Source organism: Podarcis erhardii, assembly GCF_964252035.2.
Source record: "Podarcis erhardii genome assembly, chromosome: 6".
In the NCBI taxonomy this organism is placed as follows: Eukaryota; Metazoa; Chordata; class Lepidosauria; order Squamata; family Lacertidae; genus Podarcis; species Podarcis erhardii.
In genome coordinates, this window is record NC_138510.1 from 63,184,797 (window position 1) to 63,212,382 (window position 27,586).

The window sequence follows — 27,586 nt, forward strand, 5'->3', positions numbered from 1 at the left end:
TCTAATTACATTTAATGGCAAATTTGGGTCTACAATCAAGTGAAGATGCAATTTAAGATTTTCTTATTTTCAGCAGATTAAATTAAGCGTGATAGCTTTTGTTCTATATACACATAATAAAAATGTAAGGTTGTTCTCACATTGTAGTAAGCTTGGCCACAGGTGTGTGACACTGCAAACTGCAGCATGATAAGAAGCAGTGGAGAGACAGCTAGAGCACACTGCTCTGCCCCAGCTATCTTGGGGATCCACTGTTTCTGCCACCAGTTAGGATGAAGAGCCAGCCTAGCGGGAGGAATAGCACAGGAAGGTGATTGGAAGTGGTGGCTAGCTAGCTAGCCTGGTAATCTGTCATTACTGTCACCATTTATAATGAAGAGTTGGCCTACAGCAGATCTCTAGACTGGCTAGCCACCACTTCAGGTCTGTTTCCTGCAGTGATCCTCCTGGTGGGCCAGTGGTCCCACTTGGCTGCAGTGGTGGCATGAGGTGGAACCAGAATGACAAATAGATTAATGGGGGGACTGGAAGGATGGCAAAGTCTAGGAGTTGGGGTTGGCACAGTACATGGGGGCTTCGTGAAGGCTAGGCAGATTTGACAAGCAAAGGTTAGTGGCGGGGGTGGGTGGGTGAGATCTAGGGAGGCTTGGTGAGGGGGTTAGATAGGGTTGGCAATTGACACCCCTAAAAGCATGCATATTTTCCTTCAGCATTTAATATAGCCTTGGAAGAGCCCGGGCTTACAAAATCAGTTGTTGCTTCTAACTTTTGCAAATTACAGCATTCTAACGGTTTGGGTAGATATGTAGCAGTTCTGGGTTGGATTCCCCCTCACCCTGCATCAGCTCCCATTGCTGTTCCAGAGGGTCCTCCACCCGGTGGTGGGCAGGGACAAAGGCAAATGTGGATGTGATTCCTACCTCTGTACTGTTGGCTTTGTGCCAGTCACGCAGACATGTCTACACCACCATCCCATGTACACACTCCCCTACATCCAAACGAGCAAGAGGCATTATCACAGTTGAAGGACACATTTGAGCCGAACAAAAAGCACTCGAGGCATGTGCAGAACTGGGACGGTGGGTGGCATTGCGAAAGTCCTGAGGGCCAAATAGGCCCCGAGGTTCTCCAACCCTGTCCAAGGCTATGAAGCCTTCTAGAAAGAAGCTTTGATTCTCTACTGTTAGCCAACAGAATTCTTCATCCGTGGTCCATTGTTCCCCCAATTCTGTTTCTTAGAATCAGTAGCAGTGGGGAGGTTGATGTAGTGCATATGCCAATTCAGTGCTCCTGCTGTTGTGTTTGCACCAAGCCAACCTCTCCACTGCCTTTCTCCTCTCCTTCTGGGTAAGAAATTCAACTGGCAGGAGGTCTGGTGAGTGCTGCTGCTGCTGCTCTACCACTCTACCCACTAGTGCTTAGGAGATATGTGCTGGCTGGGGCTGATGGGACTTTTTGTTCAAAGCAACTGGAGGACCCTAGGTTGGTTAAGGCTGCATTTATACAATAACACCAAAAAACTTGATGTTCAAGACTAGATCTTTTAAGTAATTGTCATTGAGACATTTTAAAAACTTCACAATAATAAACTAGTGTACCACTGTGACATTTTACAGGGCAAATACATCCTGCAATATTTCTCTCCCCTCTTTTGTGCTTTATGCCAGCTGGAAACAGAATAACAACTGCTGACTCTCTTTTCTCCCAGAGGGGAAATGCATATCTAAGGTTTAAGTGGTGTTACTTTTCTTGCCTCCTAGCAATATGCCACAAAGCACATCTTAACATAAGACATACTCGTTGATGCAATGCTGTCGCAAGGTCCTGAAATGAGATACATTACCATCACATCCTATGTGAGTGGTGTTTTGTAGAATAGGGAAACTTCCCTTACAAGATGGAAGTGTGCACATGTGTATGTGTGAAAATTAGTGGCTGAGTTATATGAAAGTTGCTTTAATTGGGAGCTCAACAACGAGAGATTAATAGACCGCTACCATCCATTACCCTAGGACTTTTTGTGGAACAAGGACACTCAGAACTATGACCAATTTCATATGCTCACATAATTCCAATTACGTTTCAACCTACAGTAACTTTCAGACGAAATAATATTGAATGAATTGTGTTTTTTTCTTGGTCTGAAAAATGAGTCAATGCCTGTTGAGGTTTTACCATATTATTTATAATCAGGATTAACAGACTTGGCAGAGTGAGTTTATTGAGGTTGATGTAGCTATCAAATTGTGTTTACCTGATGGACACACTTTAGGACACAGAGCAGTCAGATGAGACTGGTTGGGTTTTGGTGTCAAGGTTTTCAAGTCTCAGAAATGAATGTTGGCTGTATTGAGCCATATTTGAAAAGGTAGTCAAACAGCAGTTTGTTTTCAAGGTGAGGCCATTTACTGGAATAGCAAATGCTATACTCATTATTTGATCAATGCATTACATCTCCATTTGCTACAGTATATTTCTTCTGGGAAGAAAAAGAGAAGGGTAGTACACACAGTGAGCAATTGGGTTTATGTTCCAAAGAAACTGTTTGTGGGAAATATTTGCAGTATGCAGTATGCAGCTAGTTTCTGCTCAGGGAATAACTGACTTCCTAAAATTAGCACGAGGTTGTCTTTGGGGGAAGCAGCAATGCCATGACCCTCATGGCAGCCATTTTGTGCTATGCCACTTTCCAATGGCTGCCATTTTGTGACAGGCAGCCATAGCACTACCTCAAAATTCAAAATATGCCAACTAATCCAAAAAGGTTGGTAATTCCTGCACATCACATAAATAATATTACTATATATTGGAAGATGATAAACAGAATTGTTTTCTTATTTCTATTACATCCTGATTAATATAAAGAGAAATTGGCTTATTGTAGAGGGAAGAGCAGTTGCTGGCCCTCCAAGTGTCCCTATTTTTCAGGGACGTCCCTCATTTAGAGAAGCCATCCCAGTTTCTGATTTGGTCCCAGAATGTCCCACTTTTCCTTAAGATGTCCCTATTTTCATTGCAGAAATGTTGGGAGGGTATGGAGTTATACAATCCCTGAGTTGTCTGAAGGCAATCCTGTACGGGGAAGTTTTTTAAAAAAATGTTTACTGTTTTATTATGGTTTTATATATGTTGGAAGCTGCCCAGAGTACTGGGGCAACCCAATACGATGTGTGGGATATAAATAATATAAAAAATAAAATTATGAAATCGGACGTCCCTATTTTCATTGGAGAAATATTGGAGGGTATGAAATCAGTTATCCAAAGGTTTTTTCTTTTGTAAAAACTGTTAATGCAAGTAGGTTAAAGGACAAACTTGAATGTTTGTGCTTGTTTTTGGTTTTGTTCTTCTAACATCAAGATAGACATTTTGTAGCACACGTCTCCACCAAGGTAAGGTAAGGTATTATAAGTTGTTGAAACTAATTTTATTCCCACCTCTAAATCTTTTTTGTAATGTGTAGATAATGAGGAAGTCTTCTAGTTAAACTCATTATTAGGAGCAGTCAATGTATGTTTCCCTGTAGCACTTCAGGTAATTTCATTAACTCTGTAGCATTTTCCACAGGTTTTTGCAAACTTTTAGGTTTCAGCAAGTGATCATTCATTCATACTGTCTTCTTACAGCACTATTATGTGAATGTTTACTGAGAAGTAAGTCCTATGCTTTTCAATGTGGCTTATTTCCTGGGCCAGTGATTCCCTAGCCTGCTTTCGAACAATGGTACAAATTGAGAATATTTTCTTGCATCTAATGGCTCTTTACATTTTACGGTCTTTAAGAATGTTTAATGATTGATTTAATTGTGTTTTTATCAATCTGTTTACAAGCAACTGTGGCAAAAATGTGGCACCTGCATTTAAATGTAACTTCAGTATGCTTGCTTCTTGGATAAAGGTTCAAAAATCTTATCTCTTAATGTTCACGTGGCATATGTTTGTTTGTTTGTTTGTTTGTTTGTTTGTTTTTGTTGTTGCTATGATTAAATAAAACATACTTTATATGTAGCTTTTATGTTCAGCTAGCTTCATTAGTTGATGGTGTATATACAAAATAGACTCCAGTCTTATAATCAATGGGGGGGGGGGAGATACAGTTTGGAATAATGTTAGATGCAACCTTTGCAAGGGGAAGAGCTGTCTGTCAAAATTGCTGGGTCATGCTTGACATGTTTCATGGCAAGACCTTTCGGTTAAGGAAACTGATCAATATGTGTGAAATCATAGTGGGTAACCTCAGGGACAGCACTGAGTGGTATTGTTATATTGCAGGCATGTCCAAAGTCCGTTTCAGGGGCCTAATCCGGCCCATCAGCCAATTTAATCCGGCCCCTGTGGCAGTTTGTTCCCTGGGGTAAAATCCTTAAAAAAAGGTCAACAACTTTGGTCGACCCTCACGCATGTTCACTTCATCAAATCTGGCCCTATTATATTGTAACCAGCCGAGTAAGAACTATGTTGCTGCCCAAATGCAAAATGATGACGATGTTGATTAAGAGGATAATTATATTTCCATACCACCCATCATTCAAGGACGACAGGGCAGTTCACAATATAAAAGCACAAAAAATGCATAACATAATGACAAACAACCCTCCCCCCTCCCCCCAATTTCACATTTAGCAATTTGGTTAAAGGTCAGGATGAAGGAAAATATTAAAAGTCCCCCTCCCTTCAGCTGCCTCACTATGAATTACTACAGAACCTACTTGTGGATAGTGATGTTTTTAGGTGCCCTTACTCTTCATCTCTCACATTTGACACCATCAGCATTTTGGGACCAGCATATCCTTATTCTGTGCTATTGCAGGGTCAATTTATGTTTTCCACATGGTGTATGATAAAAGCCATACATTTAGAGGAAAAAGGAGAAGAAAATGCAAAATTGCACATTGGAGTGTTCTTCGGCTTCTTTGTCTGGAGTTTTAGAAAGCCATATATTCTCTTTAATTGAATTATAGTGTCGGCTGTGTTAAATGGTCCAGCAACTAATTAATGTCAGGTTCTAGAGACATTTTTTTTTTATTGGCAGTGCTAGAACATGCGGAAATTTTTCATATTATATGTGAAAAAAGACATGCTTATTTGTTCCATAGTCCTCTTTCACTTTCCTCCCCCTCTGAGACATCTTTCTATTCAGCACGTACATCCTATTAAGCATCAAGCACATTTTGTGTACAGCATGGTTATTTTGAATTGGCTTTTAATATAATAGTTGCATGAAGAATTGTATCAAGTGACCTACCAACCATAATTACAGAACCGCTTTCATAGAACAACTAAGGTAACACATTGGTCAGAATAAGTATTGAAAAAAGAGATAGTTCCAGGTTAAGAATGAACAATAAATCCTAGGCCTGTGACTATGTGACAGGAGTTGCTATTCTATGGCTTCATCCCATAACACTACAATAATATTTGAATGCCTATAAAGTACCATAAAGTAGTATATAGCACCATAAAGTAGGTCTCATCCTGCGGTGCTGATCAGATGGGAAGGACCTGCACAATCCCCCCCAACCCCACCTTCATGCACGCACATGCACATTGTACTGAACATGCAAAACTTTTGCAGCAATGTCGGATAAATACATGAAAGAAACATGTCCGTGGTGCTGCGAGGGTCAGACATGAAGAATCCTATAGTCCCCCTACGATTCAAAACTCCCAAGAATTGAATTAACATCTGATGGTTTGGGTCCTTCAGGAAATGAAGTCTTGCTCTGCTATGTCCACAGCCCCCTGATGGCACTGTGACATGAGGACCATAAATAATCCTGCTGGGCCTTCCATGTTAGGGGAGGTTTAATATCCAGAGAGACACATGAGTTCCTCCAACAAAATGTGCTGATTAACTGGCTAATTTAGTGCCTCCCATATGTATTGGCAACTGTGTCTAGAGCAGGCATCCCCAAACTCAGCCGTACAGATGTTTTGGGACTACAACTCCCATCATCCCTAGCTAACAGGACCAGTGGTCACGGATGATGGGAATTGTAGTCCCAAAACATCTGGAGGGCTGAATTTGGGGGTGCCTGGTCTAGAGTGTCCTGCAATATACAGAGTAAACTCAGGTGCTTGTCAAATTTCAGTCTCTGTCCAGACTAGTGCAGCAAACTACATAAGGGATATTTTAATTTGCTTTCATTCGAAGAAATGGTGGAAGTAATCATTTTAGGAAAACTGGTGGTTGCCAACTGCACTTGAAAAACTGAATGAAAGGGTTATCCTGGAGACACAGATAATTGGAACCACTGGATAGATATACCTATCAAGTATTCTGCATGTCTTCCCTTTCTCTTGGGTTTTTAGATCAGCCAGGAGGTGGGGCAGAGACCTGGGCCTGGAAATGGACTGGAAGGCAGTGAAGATGTTAAAAGTACTGGCATAATGGACTCATATTGCCCAGTCCCAATAATCTCCCTTGCCGCCATATACTGCACTAACTGCAGTCTCTGGATTATTTTCAAAGGCAGCCCATACAAATAATGCATTACAGGAGTCTAGAAGGGAGTTTAATAAGGCACGGATGACTGTAAACCCAGTAAACAAGTAGGGCTGCACTTGGTGTATCAGTCTTAGCTGTTAACAGCACTCTGAGCCACAGAGGTTGCCTATGGCTCTAAGGACAAAAATTCAGCTGCCCTCACCTACTCCTCCAGGTCCTCCAAACATACCTTTTCCAGAAAAGGGTGGATTTGTTCACTGCCTTTCATATTATTATATACAGATACGCTCATTGTAGATCCATATTAGAACACAGTGGTGTGCTTCAATTTTATTGACAAATAGAATTAGTTAATTAACAGCCTGCCTTTACAGTACTGGTTTTCCATTGCTGCAGTTGCTGTGAGTCTAGAGAGGAAAAGCTCTGTTCACTTTAAATGAGCTACTGGCAACCATTAGAATTCTAAGGGAAACAAAACCAGACATATAAAGAACCAGCATTCTCATTCTCTCTCTCTCTCTCTCTCTCTCTCTCTCTCTCTCTCTCTCTCTCTGTGTGTGTGTGTGTGTGTGAGAGAGAGAGAGAGAGAGAGAGAGAAAGGGAGATCTCCAGCTGTTCGAGATAAGATGTACCCTTTCCTCTCCCCTCATAATCATTTAAAACGTGCATACAGATCAGATATGTGCTTATTGACATTGAAAGGCATCCACCTTGAGGAGGGAAGTTTATACAGTATTTGTTGGACAACAGACTTGTTCTTTGTAACACTGAAGAAATGCAAAAGGTTCACATGTCAGAATGCCTTTCTCTAGCAGCAGCAGCATAAGTGCAAACTGTGATGCAAATGTTACTATAGAAACTACTTTTTTTCAATTTAAACTCCATAAACAAGCTTGCAGAACACAGGTATGCTTCGGATTCATAAGGTACAACTGTCTGGCTTTACATTTACCTTGCACTTTTCTACACATGCATATTTACTTTGTATTAAGGCACTTGATACCTATTATTTTTCTTAGTTACCAGTATTAGAGTTAAAAAAAAAAAAGGACAGGGGAAGGCTAGATTAGAGTTTATTATGAAGGATGTGACCTGTCCCTGTGCTCCCATGTGTGAAGAGAGTGAAAATGTCCAAGGCTTATTTTTTTGGCAGTTCACAGTTGACAGAAATGTGAAGATAATGTGTTCTCTGAAAAAAATTAGAATTAAAAAAATATATGCTTCCCTATGTACTCTCCCCAGTGGCTGGATCTTTAGGAAGACACTATTTTAGAAACATTTTTGCTTCTTCCTACAGAATGATTCCAATTTTCTCCCTGAACAAAAACCTCAGTATCACCAACCCGGAACCCCTGGGCACTTGCACAGGCCTTCACTGGCACACCTGGGCAGGGACGCCAGACTCCAAGCTTTTGGAGGGTTTTTTGGGGGGGGGTGGAGTAAGTCTCTAGCCCTTCTAAAAAGTAAATCAGAAAATGTGCAGGTACACATCTCTATGATTTCAGTGAACTTAGCCATCCTCCCTATTGCTGTTTTTAATCAATGAATGAAATCAGAGTTGTGATGGATAAGTGAGCTGTTTGGACACCAGGCAGTAGGAGTCCCTTGAGTCCTAAAGGACTGCTGTTTCTCCATCCTCTTTAGTGGTCATTTCCTGCTTTTGTCCTGCAATCTTGGAGATTACAAGGTCTAGAAATGTCCATAGTTGGCTTTGCATCTCCCCCTAGCAAACAGAATGTATCTTTCCTGTGATGGGTTCATGTGACACTGGGTAGTCCCTAGAATGCTGCTACACAAATACCACTACACAGCTAAGGGGGTTAAACAACCCCCGCTCCCTGCCAAAGGCAAATGTGAAAACGTTGCAAAGAGGCTTAGGGCTGTGACTTGCCTGCAGAAACCAAAGACCACACACTCATTAAGAATTAGCTGTATAGTTAACTGTCAGTTCAATGGTATTCATATCTAGTCAGACGTTTAATGGCAGTAACTTCCAGGTAAGAGATGGTAGCCTAGGATTTGGTTTAGGGTTGGTTTTGGTAGGGAAACAAGGTTCTTGTGCCTTTAAAAACAGTATGGCAGGCAGAAATTCAGCAAGCAAGTGAAGCCTTTCCTGGTATGGAAAAACAATTGTGAGAAAAGCTTCACTACAGTGACTGCAGTTTCTAATTTTGTGTTATGCCATGCCCCCCACAGCAGCTATTTTGTGGCAGGTGCCCACTGCACATTCTGAAAATTATGAAACTGGTCCAAACAGTTTGGTGATCTCTGACCAAGAGCAGTGGATAATTTTGAGTTTCAGTGCCTCCTGAGGTTCCCTAGGTGTCTCTGTGCAGCTTAGGCCACTTTCTTATTTACTTTTTTTCCTTAATGGTGCACAACTTGCCCTGCTCACCATTCAGTTTGGAAATCTGGTCAGCTAATCATGCTATTTCCCCCCAAATAGTAGAAAATTTCTTCGTTAATTCCAAGCCCAACTGAGAGTGCGATGGGGTCTGGATTCTGCCCCCAAACCCTTTACCTGGATGATGCTTCAGCAGCATGAAGGATCAGAGAGGGCTCAGTCTTTTTTAATTCAATCACTGCAGTCAGTTCCTTTTGCTTTATCCTTTTTCTCTGTTTATATGAACACATATTATTGCTGCTATTCATCCTGCAGATCAAATCCCAAGAAACATAAGGAAGAAGCATGTGTGTCCAAATAATACAAGATTTTTTGCATCCATCTCCTACTTTGGGCAAGGTTTGCTATGTCGTATGCTTGATGTCTTGCATTTATGCTGAAAGCTTTATTGTCCACCTATTCTGGAAATTGAGAGGTTTTCCAAATATTTCCCCTGAATAAGTATCTCTGTGTGTTCACATTAAGAAGTTCTGCAAGGCTTTTTCTATATGCTTTGTACTTGCTAATCTGCATACCAGTTTGCTAAAGTGAAAATGCAACTTGGGAGTAATCGCAAACCAGTGCAGTGGTGACTGCATATATCTGTTACTAATTAAAGGGGAAAGAATGATAAAACCTGGGGAAACACTGCAGTTTATGAGTCAACCTATTTTGGACTCGAGTCACAGACAGTTATTTAATTCTGTTATCCCTGGTAATTCAACAAGGGTTTTGCATCATATCTATGTAATGCAATGAATACATTCATTTTTTAAAAAAATTCTTTTTTTGCAGCATGTTCATACCATTCTGTGACTGAAGTTTGCACTGAAGTCTACATTTGGGCTCATCCAAAGCATTCTCCTCCTTTGTGCCATTTTCACACACAGAGCAGAGTGGCTGCTTACAGTCCTGCTCAGTAAATGTTAATCTCATAGGTGTCTTCATGGTTCATCACTGTCCTGGGGACATTTCTTATCCACTCTGCCAGAAGTTATATTTCCTTGTTGTTTTCATTCTGGCCTTTATTAACGCACTGCTAGACATGTCTGTCAAAACTCTGCTTCTGGCTCTGTTATAAATAGATCAGACTAGGGATTCTATGTTGGATTAGTTTGGTTAAAAAGAAAAACAGATATGGTGAAATAAAAAGAGAATTCCCTCTATGCCTAGATCCAGGTTTGGGGGCAAGGACTCTTTGGTCGAACAGCCCCAGCAGAGACTTAAAATCACAAAATATGCAGCAAAGTAAAGCATGGAAATATAGGCTGTTAGACCTTCAAGCTATCCCTTCTAAGTTGCTTCCAAAGTTCCCAACTTCCCTTAGCATACAAAAAGACCACACATTTGGTAAGTTAAAAATGGTTTACTTACAAACTCATCAAAGGCCAGATTCATGTGCTTTTCCATACGACAGCAAGAAAATACAGGCAGTATAACTTAGGCTCCAAAATGGTGAGAGTTTCCAAATTATTTGTATAGAAACACAAGGATGGCTTGCTTAAGCCACCCGATCAAAGCTTGGAGCATCCAACTTAGACCACCTTACTGGTAGAGTTCATATGGTAGAAAGTGAAAGTACAGAGTTTGGCAAGCCTTCCTCCCAAGGTGTTCTTTCACTTTCACTCCAGAGGGACAAATAATATGTTTAAAGGCAATATAATCCACTTCATGATGCTAGAGGTCCTGTTTATTGATGAGAGAAAGTGTGGCTTCTCCCTCTTAATTGCTAGTGCCCATATTTTTGCATTAATTTCCCCATATTTTGTAAAGCCAGTAAGGTGAGCCTACAGAATTTGTGGCACCCAAACAGCCAGCCAGCCAGCATGCTGTGATTCAGTTTAATACTAAGTGTGATTTCAGGTTAAGCCTGCAAATAACCTTCTCTTAAAAGGCTACAATTCTACATACACAAGTCCAGCAGCAAGTGCAACTGAACACAATAGGCCTAAATCCCAAGTGTAAGTTTGGACTGCACAACTATTGCAACCTGCAACTATTGCAACTATTTCATCCACCCTCCTTTTCCCCCTCAGCAGATGGCCTGAATAAGTCTGTGAACTTGAGTAAAAGGTAAAGGGACCCCTAACCATTAGGTCCAGTCACGGACGACTCTATGGTTGCAGCGCTCATCTCGCTTTATTGGCCGAGGGAGCAGGCGTACAGCTTCCGGGTCATGTGGCCACCATGACTAAGCCGCTTCTGGTGAACCAGAGCAGTGCACGGATTCGCCGTTTACCTTTTCGTCGGAGCGGTACCTATCTACTTGCACTTTGACATGCTTTCAAACTGCTAGGTTGGCAGGAGCAGGGACCGAGCAATGGGAGCTTACCCTGTCGCGGGGATTCAAACCGCTGACCTTCTGATTGGCAAGCCCTAGGCTCAGTGGTTTAGACCACAGCGCCACCCGCGTGAACTTGAGTATTTTCTCCCTACTTTGTGATGTTTCCTTTAGACGCACCAAAGGTCTAGTACTACTATTGATGTTCACTGCTTGGATCTAGCACTGAAAAGGCATACCAAGTGATTCCCACAAACATGTCTTACTCACTTTCCTGCCCCCACAATGTTTTCAAATACTCCTTCTAGCATTCAAGTCTGAGTCTCGCCAGTAGTGAAAAGTGGGTTGGTCTTGCACTGCCCCCTCAGCAGCTGCCCTATGACCCCTTTCGTCTTGCGAACCTAAAATGGAAGTGCAATATCTAAGAATGCTACAACTGGTCATGGGATGCTTGGATCATGACATACAACCCAAGGTATTATGACCACAAAGGGAACATCCTCAAGCATGCAGATGCTTGGCGTCATTGCAAATCTGTTGACGGTGGCTTCAGTACATGGTATTTATGGTTCACAATAGCCTGGTTGGCTTAAAGTAAAAGGTTTATTGATGGAACAAGGTCAAGTACGAAATGATTTACAAACTGCTTTGAGGTTTTAGTACAGTCAAAAGGTATATTATTTTGTGAAATAAATAAATGCACAGAATAGTGCATTTGCAGGATAGTCATCTAGCATGGTGCTTGTACTTCTTGTACCTTAATTTCTTGTACCTTTTCAATGCAGAGCTATGACAATTGTTCTGTCAGCATTTCCACTTGCTAAACTGAACAGTCCCCCTCTCCTTGACCTGCACACTGCTCTCCTCCTCTTCTGACCCCTCCCAGAGCCACTTTGGGGATGGGTGAGAAGATGGGCAGGGAAAGCCCTGTTGTGCTAGTGGAAGTCCTTGAACAGGGTTAATAATAATAATTTTATTACCGGTATTTATACTCTGTCCATCTAGCTAGTTGCCACAGCCACTCTGGGCAGCTTCCAATACATATAGAAAACCTCAAAAACTTCCTGATACAGGGCTGCCTCCAGATGTCTTCTAAAAGTTGTGTAGTTCTTTATCTCCTTAACATCTGATGGGAGGGATCCACAGGGAGGGTGCCACTACCGAAAAGGCCCTCTGCCTAGTTCCCTGTAACTTCACTTCTCACAGTGAGGGAACTGCCAGAAGGCCCTTGGAGCTGGACTTTAGTGTCCAGGCAGAAAGATGTGAGAGGAGACGCTTCTTTAGGTATACAGGGCCAACGCTGTTTAGGGCTTTAAAGGTCAATACCAACACTTTGAATTGTGCTCAGAAACGTACTGAGAGCCAGTGTAGATTCTTTAGGACCGGTGTTATATGGCCCCAGCAGCCACTCCCAGTCAGCAGTCTAGCTGCCATATTCTAGATTAGTTGCAGTTTCCAAGTCACTTTCAAAGGTAGTCCCACGTAGAGCGCATTGCAGTAGTCCAACTGAGAGGTAACCAGAACTGTACCACTCTGGTGAGACAGTGCACGGGCAGGTAGGGTCTCAGCCAGTGTACCAGATGGAGCTGGTAGACAGCTGTCCTGAACACAGAAGTGACCTGTGCCTCCATGGACAGCTGTGAATCTGCTAACAGGACTTGTTCATTGAATCTGCTCCATTGTGTTTATATATATTTTTCCCCTGTATCTTTTTATCTGTTGTAAGCCACTTTGAGATCTTCTGAAAATAAGTGGTCTTTAAACGGAAATAAGAAAGATAGATGGATGAAAGAAAGAAAGAAAGAAAGAAAGAAAGAAGAAAGAAAAGTCAGCTTAATAGCACATAGTGTGAATATATTATTAAAACCCAGGAAGGGAAAAACCTGGAAAACTCCAGTAAGCTCATGTCTTAATATACCCTGGGTGTTATTAAACCCTACTCCATAATGAATTTTAATAGTCCTTAAACTGGTGCAGAAAGATTTGATCATATTGGTGTATGGAATTATGTTTATGCTTCATCGTCAGATCTGAATCTTGCAAAGTGCTCTGTGACCTTATTCCATCAAGGAACCTTTACTTAAAGCCAAGCTCTTCTTGTTGTCAGGCTGTTATGAACCATAAGTATCTTGTACTGAAGCCTTCTCAATTGCTTTGCGATGATGCCTAGCATCTGTTAAATACGTGGTGATTGTTTGTTTGGTGATTGCTCAGAGCAGTGCTTGAGCTTAAGAAACTCAACCTCATTTCAAGACAAGTTCAATACTAATAGGCAAGAAAAATGGGGTGGGAGGACAGGAGGATACGGATCTCAGAAAGCGTTTTGTTTTGCTAGAGATGTACCACCTTGCAGAAGAAACAGATTAAAACCTTTTATGCTGATCTTTGAAGTACACGTTAATATGCATCCGAGTTTTTTGGAAATAGTGCACCTTTCACACCTCTTCATTGTCAGTCCTTTCCCTCAGCTATAACACTGCCTTTATTTTTCTTAAAGAAAGAAAGAAAATCTCTCAGTTGTATTTCTGCAGTAATTGAAGTCCTGTTCCTGAGAAAATGAAAGTCTGTTGGTCGTGCAGATGGAACTATGGATATGTTAGCCATGTAAATTAAGCCACATTGTAATGAAATACATTTTTAAATATAATTGAAAGTCATTGTGAAATACAAATGAGTATGGTCTTGCTAATTTGATGCTGTGTGTCTCAGTGAAGCTATGAAAAGAACATTTAAGCTCTCCTCACTTCCTCTAAGGTAGACAAGTCCAGAAGCAGTGCTATAGGCTGCCTTCAGACATGGCATTTACAGTGTTCCAAGGGAGTTTTGCTGATTATCATGCTTGCACTCCATTCCAATTTCTAACATTCTATTTACTCTGCAATACCTGTTGCATTATGGAACTGGGGCTAAACAAAAGCTGTGAAGCACATGCCTGCCCTTGCTATATAACTGCCACAGGAGTGCGACTAGTTATGTATGTGACCTGTCCAGTGTTCTACCACCACCACCACCTCCTTTTTACCGCCAGCTCTGGGGCACGCAGGTTGCTATCGCACCAAAGCTAAGAACTGGATCAAATAACATCGCCTTTTAAGGTAAGGTTACCAGACGTCCCCCTTTCCCGGGGATAGGCCCCGGGTTTACAAACTAGTCCCCATACGAAATCCCGGATTCAGTGAAAAAAATCTGGTAACCTTATTTTAAGGGCAGGTGAGAGACATTTGCTTCCATCATCATTGTTGTTTTGTTACAGTTCTTGACCACCTTCTAGCTGCTTGGAGGTACACATATTTGCAGCAATTAAGACACCCAGTCTTATTACTTATCCTCATTGCAGGGAAATTCTGTATCTTGATATAGAGCAAATTGGAGCCTGTGCTCATGTTTAAAATGTGGATACTGGGGAAGGGTGAGCTGGGGATAATATATATACAATCACCTGTGCACCCAGGACCATGGGGATATCATTTCACAGTCCGAAAGTTTCAAAGTCATAATTTTGTAAATACATGGAAGTGCTACAGGGTTAAAAACTAGCACTCAGTCTGATAAGTACCTCCCCCTCCCCAAAAATATTTTTCTGTTGAATTCCTCAGAGGGTGCTTACCACAAGAAGAAATGAGGAGATACACTTCCCCATGGATTATTTGGCGTGTGAGTTAATTTAAGTTCCTCCATGTGCAGCCGCTCGCATCAGGAGAGCAGCTAATCAATCATCATCTCCCTGATTTTAAGTTGTGGTCTAGCATGGGGGAAGAACTGTGTAAGAACTGTAGGAAGATTAATGCTATTTTGGAGTTTGTATTAGCCCTGAATATGTCTGGAAAATCAGAGACAATCGTTTACATACTTATGCTGATTAAATATCAGGGAGTTTGGGTAAGAGTGCAAGGATGAAATTATTTGATTCCTTGTTATAAAAATGATTAATGGGTGGGTGGGGAGAAAGGAATGGATCAATCCGACTGAATGGAGAAGCCCCAGAACATTTTAAACATTCAGAGCATTTCATTTGCAATACAAATGTTAGCTTTTATCCAGCAGGGATTAACAGAGTGGCAGGGCCAGCTTGGGATCCAATTGATCCTGGACCAGCTGAGACCTCTCCACACCTAGAACGCCCCATTTCAGGTCCCAAGCTGGCCCTGCGATATCTAGGCCAGGACTGCACACCAAGGGAAGGAACTAACTGCTCTCATCTCAAATCTCGCTATATGTACAGTACAGTGGTACTTCAGGTTACATACGCTTCAGGTTACAGACTCCGCTAACCCAGAAATAGTACCTTGGGTTAAGAACTTTGCTTCAGGATGAGAACAGAAATTGTGCTCCGGCAGTGTAGCAGCAGCAGGAGGCCCCATTAGCTAAAGTGGTGCTTCAGGTTAAGAACAGTTTCAGGTTAAGTACGGACCTCCGGAACGAGTTAAGTACTTAACCCGAGGTACCACTGTATAGGCAATCCTCCAAAGGTTTTTTTAGAAAGTGAAACAAATGGGTTTTGCACAGGAAGAGTCCTCTACCTCGTTCCCCAACTTCTACTGGTATGATGCTGCTTGAGTCGTATATAAGAAAAATCTGCATATTTGATATTTGTCTCCTTGAAACTCAGCATCCTTGGAAAACACAATCCAGTAGGAATACTGAATCACTTTATAAATTGACATGATGTGAGTGAGAGGCACAGCTTTGTAATTCTTTCTGCTACACTATAATACGCGAATACGTGGGTATTTAGGCATATTGCACTGTAAAGCTATGGCCAAAAGTACTTGTATGGAACACCATTTAATTTCTTAACAAATGTTGCTATGGCTTCAAACCAGGTTTTTTCTTCCCACCAGGCTGCCTTGTTTGGGGAGGGAGGAGCATGAGAAGGTATGCGTTCACAAGAGATAGATATACTTATTGTATTTCATGCCATTATGTTAATACACAAAATTGTCATTGTTCTGGATATTATTGCAAATAAAAACTGAGTTAATGAACTTCAAACAGGTATGTTGACTGAGTGGGAGAAAGAGACTTTCAAAACTGAACATTTAAGCATTTGTGCCGTCTTATTTCCTATTAGTAAGCATTTGTGGATCCCTTGTTTGAATAAATTCAGACGAGAACTGTGTGGCCAAAGCACACTGAAGATATTGAATATTTTAATATCAAACACTTGCTGTGAACATTTACAATCTTCCACTGAAGAAAGAGGCAGCTACAACAGAGTAACATTATTTCTTATTCATTTTATTGGAATAAGAGTGCAAACTAATTTACTCACGGCAATTAAGTCTGGTAAATGAATCAACTTAAATAATAGCTGTAGGTATTTAATAGCTATTGTTATAAAGAATGGGTGCAAAGTAATTCCCCACCATTGCAGATTAAAATATAACAATTGTGTACAGCTTCTTTCCAGAACTTACAATGTGAATGTCTGGTTTGCGTTCTTATAATTTTCAGAGGAGAGCACAGGTAAGCAATCCTGAATCACATCTCATGATCATTTGTTAGATTGCTTACCTATCTTTCACCATGATGTACCAGGGTGGGTTGCAACAATTTAAAAATAAAATATTGTTGCACATCACCCCAATCTCTGAGTTGTGTGAGGTTCCATGGGTTCCAGGCGCTTACCTGGGGTTCGGTTTCCTTGAACTGAGGGAGAGCAGAGATGATGGTATCTTTATGATATAAGGTTTATTTACACATGCATGCAACCTGAGCCTAAAATGGAGGGACTCACAGCATTAACACCCCAGAAGGTCTTGCTTCTTCCATAGCCACTGAAATATACTCGGAGTCGAGAGTGGATTTCATGCTCTTTATTCAGCTCATAGTGGTGAGGAGGAATGAAAGTTCCCCCACAATATCTGCTTTATATACATTATTTACACAATGGGCCGCACGTGATTGGCTAATCCTGGAATTCTCCTGTAGGCCAATCAGGTTGCGGATTCACTTCCACCTGGAGCTGGATTGGGTGGCTCCTGCAGACCAATCATACTGCTGCATTGTTCTAGGACCAATCAGACTGCTGCATTCTGAATCCTATTGTTCTAGGACCAATCAGACTGCTGCATTTTGGATCCTATTCAACTCAGTACATAACAGCCACAGTCTTGGATTCAAGCAGAAATTAAGCATGGCTCTCATTCTCTGTTTCTGCCAGCAGTCTGCACACACCAGCCCAACTATGGCTTTTGTCCTTCTAACTACCAGCCCACCCATTTGCCCTCTGGCACAAAGCAACTTCCTTATACTAACACCCCATACTTAGGGCTGTTGTAGCCCTGGCCTGGCTAATTCAACAATGGGATTCTCCATTAGACTCCACACACATACACACTCAAACTCACAAAAATATAAAAAGTACTTAAAACAATTAACAAAAAAAAAGCTTAACCATTAATTTTAATGAATCCAAAATGCTCTCAAAGGTCCTAATTCATAGAAAGTTAGTGTGATTCAGGGCTTATCCACACCTGTGTTTGCCTCACTGCTTTCCCCCAGGGAAACCTGATCTTTATCGTTGAATTGGAACAAACAGCAATGGGGTTTTCTGTAGAATGCCATTTGTTCTGATTTAGCACCAAAGAGTGTTTTTTTCTGGGGAAATGCATCTGGGCAAAGTCAAAAACCACTTAGACCCATGCCTAGAAAGTGCAGGAGAAGCAGAAAAACCACTCAGAACCCATGCTTTCTAGGTACGGGACAAGCCAAAGTTGTGTCTGATCTAGAGCCATGGCTTATTTAGAATTCTAAGCTTTAACATTTTTTATGGGAGCAGACACTTAACAGCGTGCAGCACCTCTGCCAAAACATTTGCACTGGCTGCCCATATGCTACCAAGCCAGGTTCAAGGTTCCCCTATTAATATACAAAGCCCTAAACAACTTGGGTCCAGGATACCCTACAGACCGCCTGAACCCTTGTATCCCAACTCAGTCACTAAGGTCATATGGATGAGTGCTGTCAGTTGTCCCCACCACCTCCAGTCTCAACAGTAGGAAAGTTACAAATATGCTTGCTTGAAGCACACCATTAGTGTGCACACCATACATACATTAGTGTGCACACCATTAGAAGCACACCATACTACAAGTTTCCCTCCTTTTTTGTTCTGAGTTAGTACTTAACTCAGTTAGACCTGCTCTGCTCTACCTCACAAGATAAAGTGCCACAACCAGCTTTGAAACTTGAAATAGTTGTGTGATGTGACACAGAAGTTGGAGTTAGTGTTGCTATTTGGCAGGTGTGGGTGGGTGTGGGTGTGCATGTATGAGAAAGTATAAAAGCTGGACTGGGCATGAACAATCTTTTTGACGCGTAAAATGATTTGCTTTGGTTACAGTCTTTGTTTCTGCACCTCTTTTCAGTGGATAGAATAAACTATTGTTGCTCCTCTTCTTTCTGAAGTGCATTTACATGGTTGAACCTCCTCAACCTATATCTCTCTACTTCTTTTTGCTAGGCTATGCACGCATAGTTCTCTCAGCCTTTAACTTGTTAATTTGCTTGGAGTATTTATTTTCTCCCTTCCTCTTACACAAATTCCTGTGGATGCTCATGGGGTTGAGAATTTTATTAGAGCCAGTGCAAAACTGCTTCTGGTTTGTGCCTGGGCATAGCTAAAAATTACTAACGGAACACAAAGTGAAACTAAACAAAAGCACATGCCTTGCCCCAAAGCAAGGGGTAGAACCTTTTTGGCCCACTGGACCAAATCTTTATCTCTCCCCCTCCAAACCGTGGTGGTCAACTTTGACAGGGGAGCAGTGCCACCCACCTGTCAATCATTATATATAATGATGGTGTTAGGTGACTGATAGGTGGACAAGACCTGTTAAAGTTAACCCATGGGGTTGGGGAAAAGGTCTGCCTATTCCTTCAGGGAATACGCTGACAAAACAACATGTTTGTCAGGGCCAGAGGCTAATACAATAAAGTTATTTAGATTGGATTGGACAAAGCAACACCCTGCAAAATTGAAATCTCTGCTCACCAGCTGATGAGAAGAGCATTCAATCCTGTGAGATATAGAGGCCAGCTTTGTAAGCAGGACTGAACACTGTCATGGTGCCCATCAGCTGATATTACCCAGTGCCATTAGCTGATGGACAGGTAGGTGTGGTTTGGGAGAAATGGTCCTGTGGGCCAACTTGGACTCCTTGGTGGGCCATGACTGGCATTGGAGCTTCCCTACCTAAGGGGTCAGGCCAAAATTACTATATTGTGAGGCAACACCCACAAATTCCCAAATGCAAGCAATACATTAATTGCTGATCTTAACACCATTGCGTGGTCCCTATGACCCTATTCCATTTTCCTAGCAAGTTGCAGTATGAGGATTCATGACTGCTACAATTGGATTAGTAACACTGCTTATGGTTATAGGTTTAAAATGCTGAGAATTAATCTTAAATGCATTTTTGTTCATCTTGAATGCAGCTAAGAGTGGGATGTTCAGACCTTGTTTAATGTTTCCCACCATTCTGCAATAGCATGTCTGCTTACTAATGCTGAGCATACAACATGGATAGTGTCATTATATAGTTTAATCACTAGCCTAAGCTGTATCTGCATAGTCAGGAGTTTACCATTCACAAGGAATTTGCTACTGTGTTATTTTTTCATGAAAATGAAGTTGTTCGTCTAGCTTCCTCAAATGATGTGTTTTGTAAGCATTGCCTTACACATATCATGACTAATACCTTCTGTGTATTGAAAGCATCTAAAATGACTAAGGACTTTTGAGTCACAGCATCACATTATTGACTAATGTTCAGTTTATTATCTGGTACAACCTGAAAAGCTTTCTCCCTAGGTAGTTACATCATTCATCTTGTGGGAATGTTCAGGATGGCAGAAGAGGATATATTGTTTATTAATAACCTTCCTAACTTGTGCTAGCAAGTTCCTTTACTTAGCAGAGTTTACATTACCCTTCTCACGCACAGCAGAAAACTAGTTGCAAACTCGTGTGAGTTTCTTAAGACAATACTCATGATCAGGCAGAGCACAGTGTGATCCCTGAAGGCAGGCTTAAGGCTTAAATATAAAAACAGGTTTACCCCATAGGTGGGTTGACCTAGTGACTGCAGTTAGCAGTCCGGGAAGTTCGCAGGATGAAAGGAAGATGGGAAAGAGAGAGAGTGGCAGGATGCCTTGTCCTTTTACCAGGTCTGTAAAGATCATGCCCACCACCCACTAGTCACATGCAAGGAAGTATGCTCCAGGCCAGGAGGAACAGGAAGTTTCAACTGGCTGGACCAAACATTCCCTTGCATGCCCACTCTAGCAAAACAAGGAATGTTGTATTTGACTGCTCCCAGTGGATTAGATCCCACACATCTTATATTTTTGCATTTGGTTTTTCCTTACTGTATGGAACAGGTAGTCTGTTAAAAAGTTAGCAAGGCACTCCACAGTTCACAAATTTCATTGAGCATATGTGTAAATATTTCCAGCACACTATTGATAATATTGATGAAACTGAACAGCAAGCAAAATTTGCTCTATTGAATGTAGAGTAAAAAACTATCAGAAGTCATATGAAAAAACCAATGATGGGACGGCACCTTTAGACAAAATTTATCCAAGAGACAAATTTAGGGTAAATTCATTTATTCCTGTCATAGATGCTCTTAAAGCCAACCTAGACAGAAAAGCAACAGGTTGTAGGAGTCCAGCTGGCAATTTTTCATTTTTGGTGAACCTGCTATCAACAGATTCGCAATGGTGGCGACATGTTAATACAAGAATATCCAAAGAATGTTGACCTTAGTCTGCTCAGTGAACTCTTGCACTCCCAACAAGCTCTCCCAGAAAATGAAAATTTTACCTACCAAGATATATGTATCAAATAATATTCCAGGAGAAAATTTGGACAGGTTTTCCAAATGCAGAAACAATTTTCAGATTGTTCCTGTGTTTAATGGTTACAAACTCTACTGGTGAAATATCGTTTTCTAAACTAAAGAAGGATAAAGTATTATCTGTCAACAATGTCCCAAGATCGCTTGTCTGATCTAAGAATTCTCTGCAAAGAAAATTATAAACTGTGACTTACCAGTTTTAGTGATATAATTGAAAAAAGGTCTTGTTCTGACTTTGTATGTAGTTCCTCAAAATATTTTGCTTCAGTTGCCATTTTGTTCCTACCTCTACCCTTTACATGATACTGAGCATGCTTGCCTTATGCGACAGTCAGGTCCCATTGACCTGAAGGGACTGAACTGCTTTATGCACAACGCTTTTTAATGACTCAGCTAAAAGTAATTAAATTTCTCAATGAAATTTAGGCTTTTTACTGGCTATTAACAAAAAGTTCCCAGTGCTCAAACCAACTGACTGTCAAGATGGGACCACCCCTCAATGGTGCTGTAATCACATCTTGTTGAATTAACTCTTGATCCACTTCTGCCAGCAAGTCATGCAGAAGTTGAGTTACGTTAGGCGATGTAAAAAAGAGAAAAAGATAACAATGTAAAAAAGTAAATTAAGTAGTCCAGTTGGCTGTGATGTTAACGCCTCCCCTTCCTCTCCGGAGGAAAGGCTGAGTCACTGAAGATGTTCATGGTGAGAAGATGGTTGGTGAGAAGATGAGAGCCGGTGTGGTGTAGTGGTTAAGAGTGATAGACTCGCAATCTGGGTAACTGGGTTCGCGTCTCCGCTCCTCCACCTGCAGCTGCTGGGTGACCTTGGGCCAGTCTCACTTCTTTGAAGTCTCTCAGCCCCACTCACCTCACAGAGTGTTTGTTGTGGGGGAGGAAGGGAAAGGAGAATGTTAGCCGCTTTGAGACTCCTTAGGGTAGTGATAAAGCAGGATATCAAATCCAAACTCCTCCTCCTCCTCCTCCTCCTCCTCTCCTTTTCATTTCTGAGATGATGTCCAGGTGGAGGAAGAACCAGACCTGCACACCTCCTCTCTGTCCATCTGAATCTTTTTTTCCTGGGCTTTATAGAAAGAGAAGGGGAGAGAAGCAGGGCTGGGGCCTGTTTAGCATTTTGCTTTGGGAGAGATGAAGCACAGAGGTCAATCCATATGCTGCTGCATTTATTTTGCTGCCTGTTCTTGCTCTGAAATTGGTTGTGGTGTCAACTCCTCTCTTCTTTGGAGCGAAGGACAAGTCAGGGCAGCTGCACTTCATGCCAGGAGAGACTTGCAAGGCAAGCAACCAGTTAGGATGGTTGCTACCCATTTTATTTATTTATTTGGAGGGTGTTGGGAGCACCAGGGCTGTCCATCTCTTTATTTTACCCATGGAAGGGCTTTAGGAGGGGGGAAAGAGGATAGGAGAAGGTATGCTTTCTGTGGGCTTTTTGAAAAAAAAGAGGGGAGGGAGAAGAAGCACTGGAGCACATTCAGCTCTTGTTTCCTTTGCTGACCTTGTGGAGCAGGCAGTGGGCAACTGACCTGACCATGGGAGGGAAATGCAGGGCTGGAAGTGATGGAACAAGCACAGGGATCAGCCGTTGGTTGCTGTATTTGCTCTGCTCCATGCTGGCCATATCAAACAACTACCTGAGAAACTTTTTATAATGTGTGTGTTAGAATGGAGGGGGTGGAGGAAAGAAGCCTAGGGACTGCTGTGTTTGCTTTGCTGCCTGCCAGCTGTGCAGAGCAAGTAGCAGCCAGCTACTTGAGGGACTTTAAAAAATGTAGCAGTGGGGGAAGAAGCAACTGCTTGAAATTGACGTCTGCTGAACATTAGCGGGGGGGCGGGGGGCGGTTGATAACCTTTTCTTGTTCCTGCTGCCTGCCCTGTAGCAGGAATTGTTCCAAAGTTGTGGTGGGCATTGCAGAGGCATCATTATCATCCTGATCTGTTCCCTGATGCTTGCCACCAGCAAGGTCTAGGGATTGCAGTGCAAAGGCACAAACACCATTGATACCATCAACGTTATTATTACAGTGGTACCTCGAGTTAAGTACTTAATTCGTTCTGGAGGTCTGTTCTTAACCTGAAATTGTTCTTAACCTGAAGCACCTCTTTGGCTAATGGGGCCTCCCTCTGCCGCTGTGCCACCACTGCATGATTTCTGTTTTCATCCTAAAGCAAAGTTCTTAACCTGAGGTACTATTTCTGGATTAGTAGAGTGTGTAACCTGAAGTGTCTGTAACCTGAAGTATCTGTAACCTGAGGTACCACTGTATTACTCATCATTATTAGTACAATTTCATATTGCTGTCCCTTTTCTTTCCCTGTTTTTATTGAAGGTGGCAGCTATTTTGTGCTAGGCCACTGTTTCTTTCACAGTCTGTGTACTAAGAAGGTGTGAGCTGAGGCCTGCAGTACAGTGTGCATGCTTCTGCGGCTTCTTCCCTTGTTCTTTTTTAATATCTTTCACTCCAAATAAAACTTTATTGACCTCTTCCAAGGTGCCTCGTGAGCAAAGCTTGGCTATAAACCTCTCTGCATTAAGTGCTGCCAAAGTCCCAGTTGTGAGGATTTCCTACCACTCTGTGCAAGTTTCTAAATGCCATAGGATGCGACACTAAGCAAGCAAGCATTTATGCACACATGAGGGAAACACAGAGGTGTGTTATAGCATTGTGTGCATTGCACACAAATTATAACCATATACTGCGCTAGGCAGGTCTAGATTTTCTTTTTTAAAAGCGCTGCCCCCCCATCATATTTTTTAAAAAGCCACTTGCACAGCAACCAAGTCTACTAAGAAGTAAGTCCTATAGAATTCAATGGGAAAGTGGGATTAGGAGTGAGCAGTGGCGTAGCGTGGGGGGTGCAGGGGGGGCCGGCCGCACCGGGCGCAACATCTGGGGGTTAGGGTTAGGGGGCGCAAATCCACGCGTTAGGGGGTGCAAATTACTTGCCTTGCCCCGGGTGCTGACAACCCACGCTACGCCACTGGGAGTGAGAATCCGAGCGGCTTACAATATGCAAAGTTCTCCCAATCAATCTGTTTATTTAATTCTCAGACTTGCATTCATGGCAATTATTTTTATTTTTTGCTCTGAACCTTAACTAATCGAGGAAGCAGCATTTGGTTGTTGAATGAGGAATGCCTTTCATTGTTTTTGTGTGTTGACTCTTCATTTTTTGTTTTGTTGTGAGTCCGGGTGTCCAAAGATGGAAATGGACTGGATCTCTGATAGGCCCTAGTCCCAGCTTCTGTCCTCGTTCTCACAGCAAGCAATATTAGTCAAATAATCCACCATTCCTGGCTATCTGCTGTGTATTCTCTTTGTGTCCCTTAATACCAGTGTAGATTTATGTTTTTATGTTTAAAAGCTTGGCGACTACCAATGAAGGAATAAGTAATATGGAACACAGTACAGTGGTACCTCAGTTTAAGAACTTAATTTGTTCTGGAGGTCTGTTCTTAACCTGAAACTGTTCTTAACCTGAGGTACCACTTTAGCTAATGGGGCCTCCCGCTGCCGCTGTGCCACCGGAGCACGATTTCTGTTCTCATCCTGAAGCAAAGTTCTTAACCCGAGGTAATATTTCTGGGTTAGCAGAGTCTGTAACCTGAACCCAAGGGACCACTGTACTGTATGTCTTACTTTGTCCCTACAGTCACCTCAGGGGCAGCTTTTTAGGGGAAAAGGAACTCTTGTTTATGTGGTGAACCTATAGTGGACATTTGTCCTCCGTGCGAAATTTCTAAGAAACAAAATGGCCAGGTCCCCCAAGAATAGTACCGAACTGCTAATGTCCTTTCCCCCTTACGCTCCTAAGTATTGTGCAATTTAACTTCCTATTATGTGTACTTAATTTATGGCCTGGAAAACGGCAACAACTTTTTTGAAAGCTTAGTGCGGAGCCCTGGCTGCTCCCCACCGAATACAACTTGGGCTGCTGTCACGAGCATATAGTGCCCAAGTGGCGGGAAAGGTCAGAGGCGTTGGGTGGCGCTGAAACCGCGCAGGTGTTGGCGGCAGGTGCCGGGAGGTGGCCAAAGCCGTCCCTGGAGACGCCGAGCAAGGTTCCCACGACCAGCACCAACGGCCGAAGGAGTGCGTTATAAGTCCTGGTAGCGAGAGACTCGGGCGCCACGTGACGCTGGCCCCAGCCTCTGGCCAGCCGGCGCTTCCCGCGTCCCCAGCAGGGAGTGCTAGTAGCCGCACAGGTAGCGAGCGAGAAGCTGCAGCATTTTCCCGCCCGCTGCTTGTCCTCACCAGCGCCGCGCGCCCGCCAGCCTCAAGACTCCTCTGCAGACGGCGCCGACGCCGAGCTGACCGGCTGGCTGGGATAAAGGCCGAAGGGGGCTGTGGGGGGAGGCGGGGAGAGGGAGAGGGAGAGGGAGCTATGGTTCCACTGCCAGCCGGGTGAAGAGCGTGGGGCTTGAGGGGAAAGGGCGCGCGCCTCACAGGAGCGGGAGCAGTTTCTCCTTCTTCCTTCCCCCTTCTCTCTTCCCCCCTGCGTGAAAAGAGCGGCCGAGATTCCAGCTGGTCGCCACAGCAAAGGTACGTGTTTTCCTTTTCTCCTTCTTCTGCCTGGCTAGCTCTGGCTGAGGGTCTTTTGGCACTGGCTGCGTTGGGGAGCCTTGATGCGCCACACCGCTATAACCATCACAGCTCGCAGGAGCTTTAATCGTTGTTATTATTAGTATTATTAGTATTGGTATTAATATGGTGTTACTATTTTGGTCGGGTAGGGCTACTTTCAGTTAACTTTGGGTGGCTCTTGGGTGCTTGGGACGGCAGGTTGGGCCAGAGAGTAAGTCTCGTTGAAGCCAGGGAGGGCTTACTTCGGAGTAAACATGGCCAGGACTGCACTGCATAAAGGATGCTGCAGGAAGGACCTGCTGAAGTTTGCGCAGAGAGGGGAAAGCGAAAAGCGTGTGAGGTGGTGCGACTGGCTGGGAGACGATTTGCCAGGCGATAGAGGCAGGCTTGTGTTTGCGCTGCCGCGGACCAGACTGCGCATCCGCGTCAGTCTTGTTGTCCTCATCGTCTGACAAATGGGACGTGCAACAGTTTTAGCGGAACCACCGAGGACAGGAGGAACTCGCTCGGAGTTGACATTTACAGCTGCAAGTTGTAATCATTGTAGAGTTTCCTAGGTTATGTTTCAGATCTCTTCAGTCTATGTCAGTGAAGCTCCTTTTGTCCTTTGGAAAAAGAGAGGCAAAGATGCTTTCAGCTCCTTGGTAGTTTGGCCACCTTAAACGAGCTATTTGTCTTGTTCTCTCAAAAGTTTTCACGACAAGGACTGCAAACTAAAACAAAAAGCCTGGAAAAAAATAAATCGAAGAGAAGCTTGTAATGAGTGCTGGTAAGGTTTTCCTTTGCAAATCTCACCAGAGCTGTAACCTACAACTCTCTTAGTGATCTGCCACCAGTGGCATTTTTGCACATCATGTTTATCATAGTTCCTGTAATGCAGTTAGAAGACCCAACATCTACCACATTTTCATCCTAGCCTTCCTCCAAGGAACTCCTGGCGGCCTAGGCCGGGGTTATCCAATTTTTATCATCATAACAAGCTACCAAGGTAGGTTGGTGTATGGGATGCCATACCCTAGTTTGATCATGGCTGTGCAGGGATTTGCATTCATGAGTTGCTGCTCCAAGTCCAAATTCTAAAAAGCTTTTGGTACAATGTACTGTTGATTTCAGATTGTCAATTTGGGTCAGAGTGACAGTGTTCTGGTGTGGGTGACACAGTTTGGAGAGAAACAAAGCCACAAGTGCTGGTTCCTATATCATGGTAAACCAAGGCTCATGGTTTGTTCCTCCTGGCTCCAGGGAGGGAGGAACAAAGGTAGGAGCAATTCAGCAGTGTGCACTAGCATGCTGCTCATTCACAGCAGGTCATGGCTTATGGCTTACCACAATGTGTCAATGTGTATTTACATCAGTTGGAATTGGTTCCAGAAATAGGTTTTAAAATGGTGGGAAATGTTAGATTTTGTACAGCCAAAATCTGCTGGTTGATACTAATAAAAGTCTTGCCCAGCTGTGGGGTTTCCCCCCTTTCATTTTCTTATGTACTAACATGGACCCTTTGCACACATACACACGCGCACACATGCGCGGCAGTTTTATTGATTTGAAACACATTCCTAACTTATCTATTCTTTTGCTTGAAATTACACAAGCAATGTGTTGTTGGCATTAACTTTGTAACAGTCATGTAAAGATGCAGTAGCTATTAAAAGATAGCATAATTAAGGGTTATGCAATGGGACTGTTTAGGACTTAAGTGTTTTCACTGGCACTTGTTTTGTTTCCTAGTGTAATAATGTTCCATTCATTTTCAAACCTTGTGGGATTTGCATGACACAGAACAGGGTGAAGAGTCATTTTATTGAGACCTTTGGCTGTTTGCTTAATAAAAACAATTTTAAATTATTTTGAAATATTAGCTGTTCTAATATTTTGGAGAGCAGATGCAAACTGCTCCATGGCTTGTGTTTAGGTGTACGTAATGAAAGAGAGAGAGGGGGAACTCTTCATGTGGCTATCTGAAATTATTATTTATTATCTACATATATGAGATCCAAGCAGC

At 42.6% G+C, this 27,586-nt stretch overlaps 1 protein-coding gene across 2 annotated transcripts in view; it reads left to right on the forward strand.

Moving 5' to 3' along the window:
- Positions 1-25,378: 25,378 nt before the first annotated feature.
- Positions 25,379-27,586, forward strand: part of LEPR (leptin receptor) — a 66,077-nt gene continuing 63,869 nt past the window's right edge. Inside the window, exon 1 of one of the 2 annotated variants that reach the window (XM_081867151.1) lies at positions 25,379-25,539. The gene's annotated coding sequence lies outside the window, so the exon portion shown is untranslated. Of the gene's footprint in view, positions 25,540-25,645; positions 25,669-27,586 lie in introns of those variants that run through there. The other variant, XM_081867152.1, reaches the window with a different exon arrangement.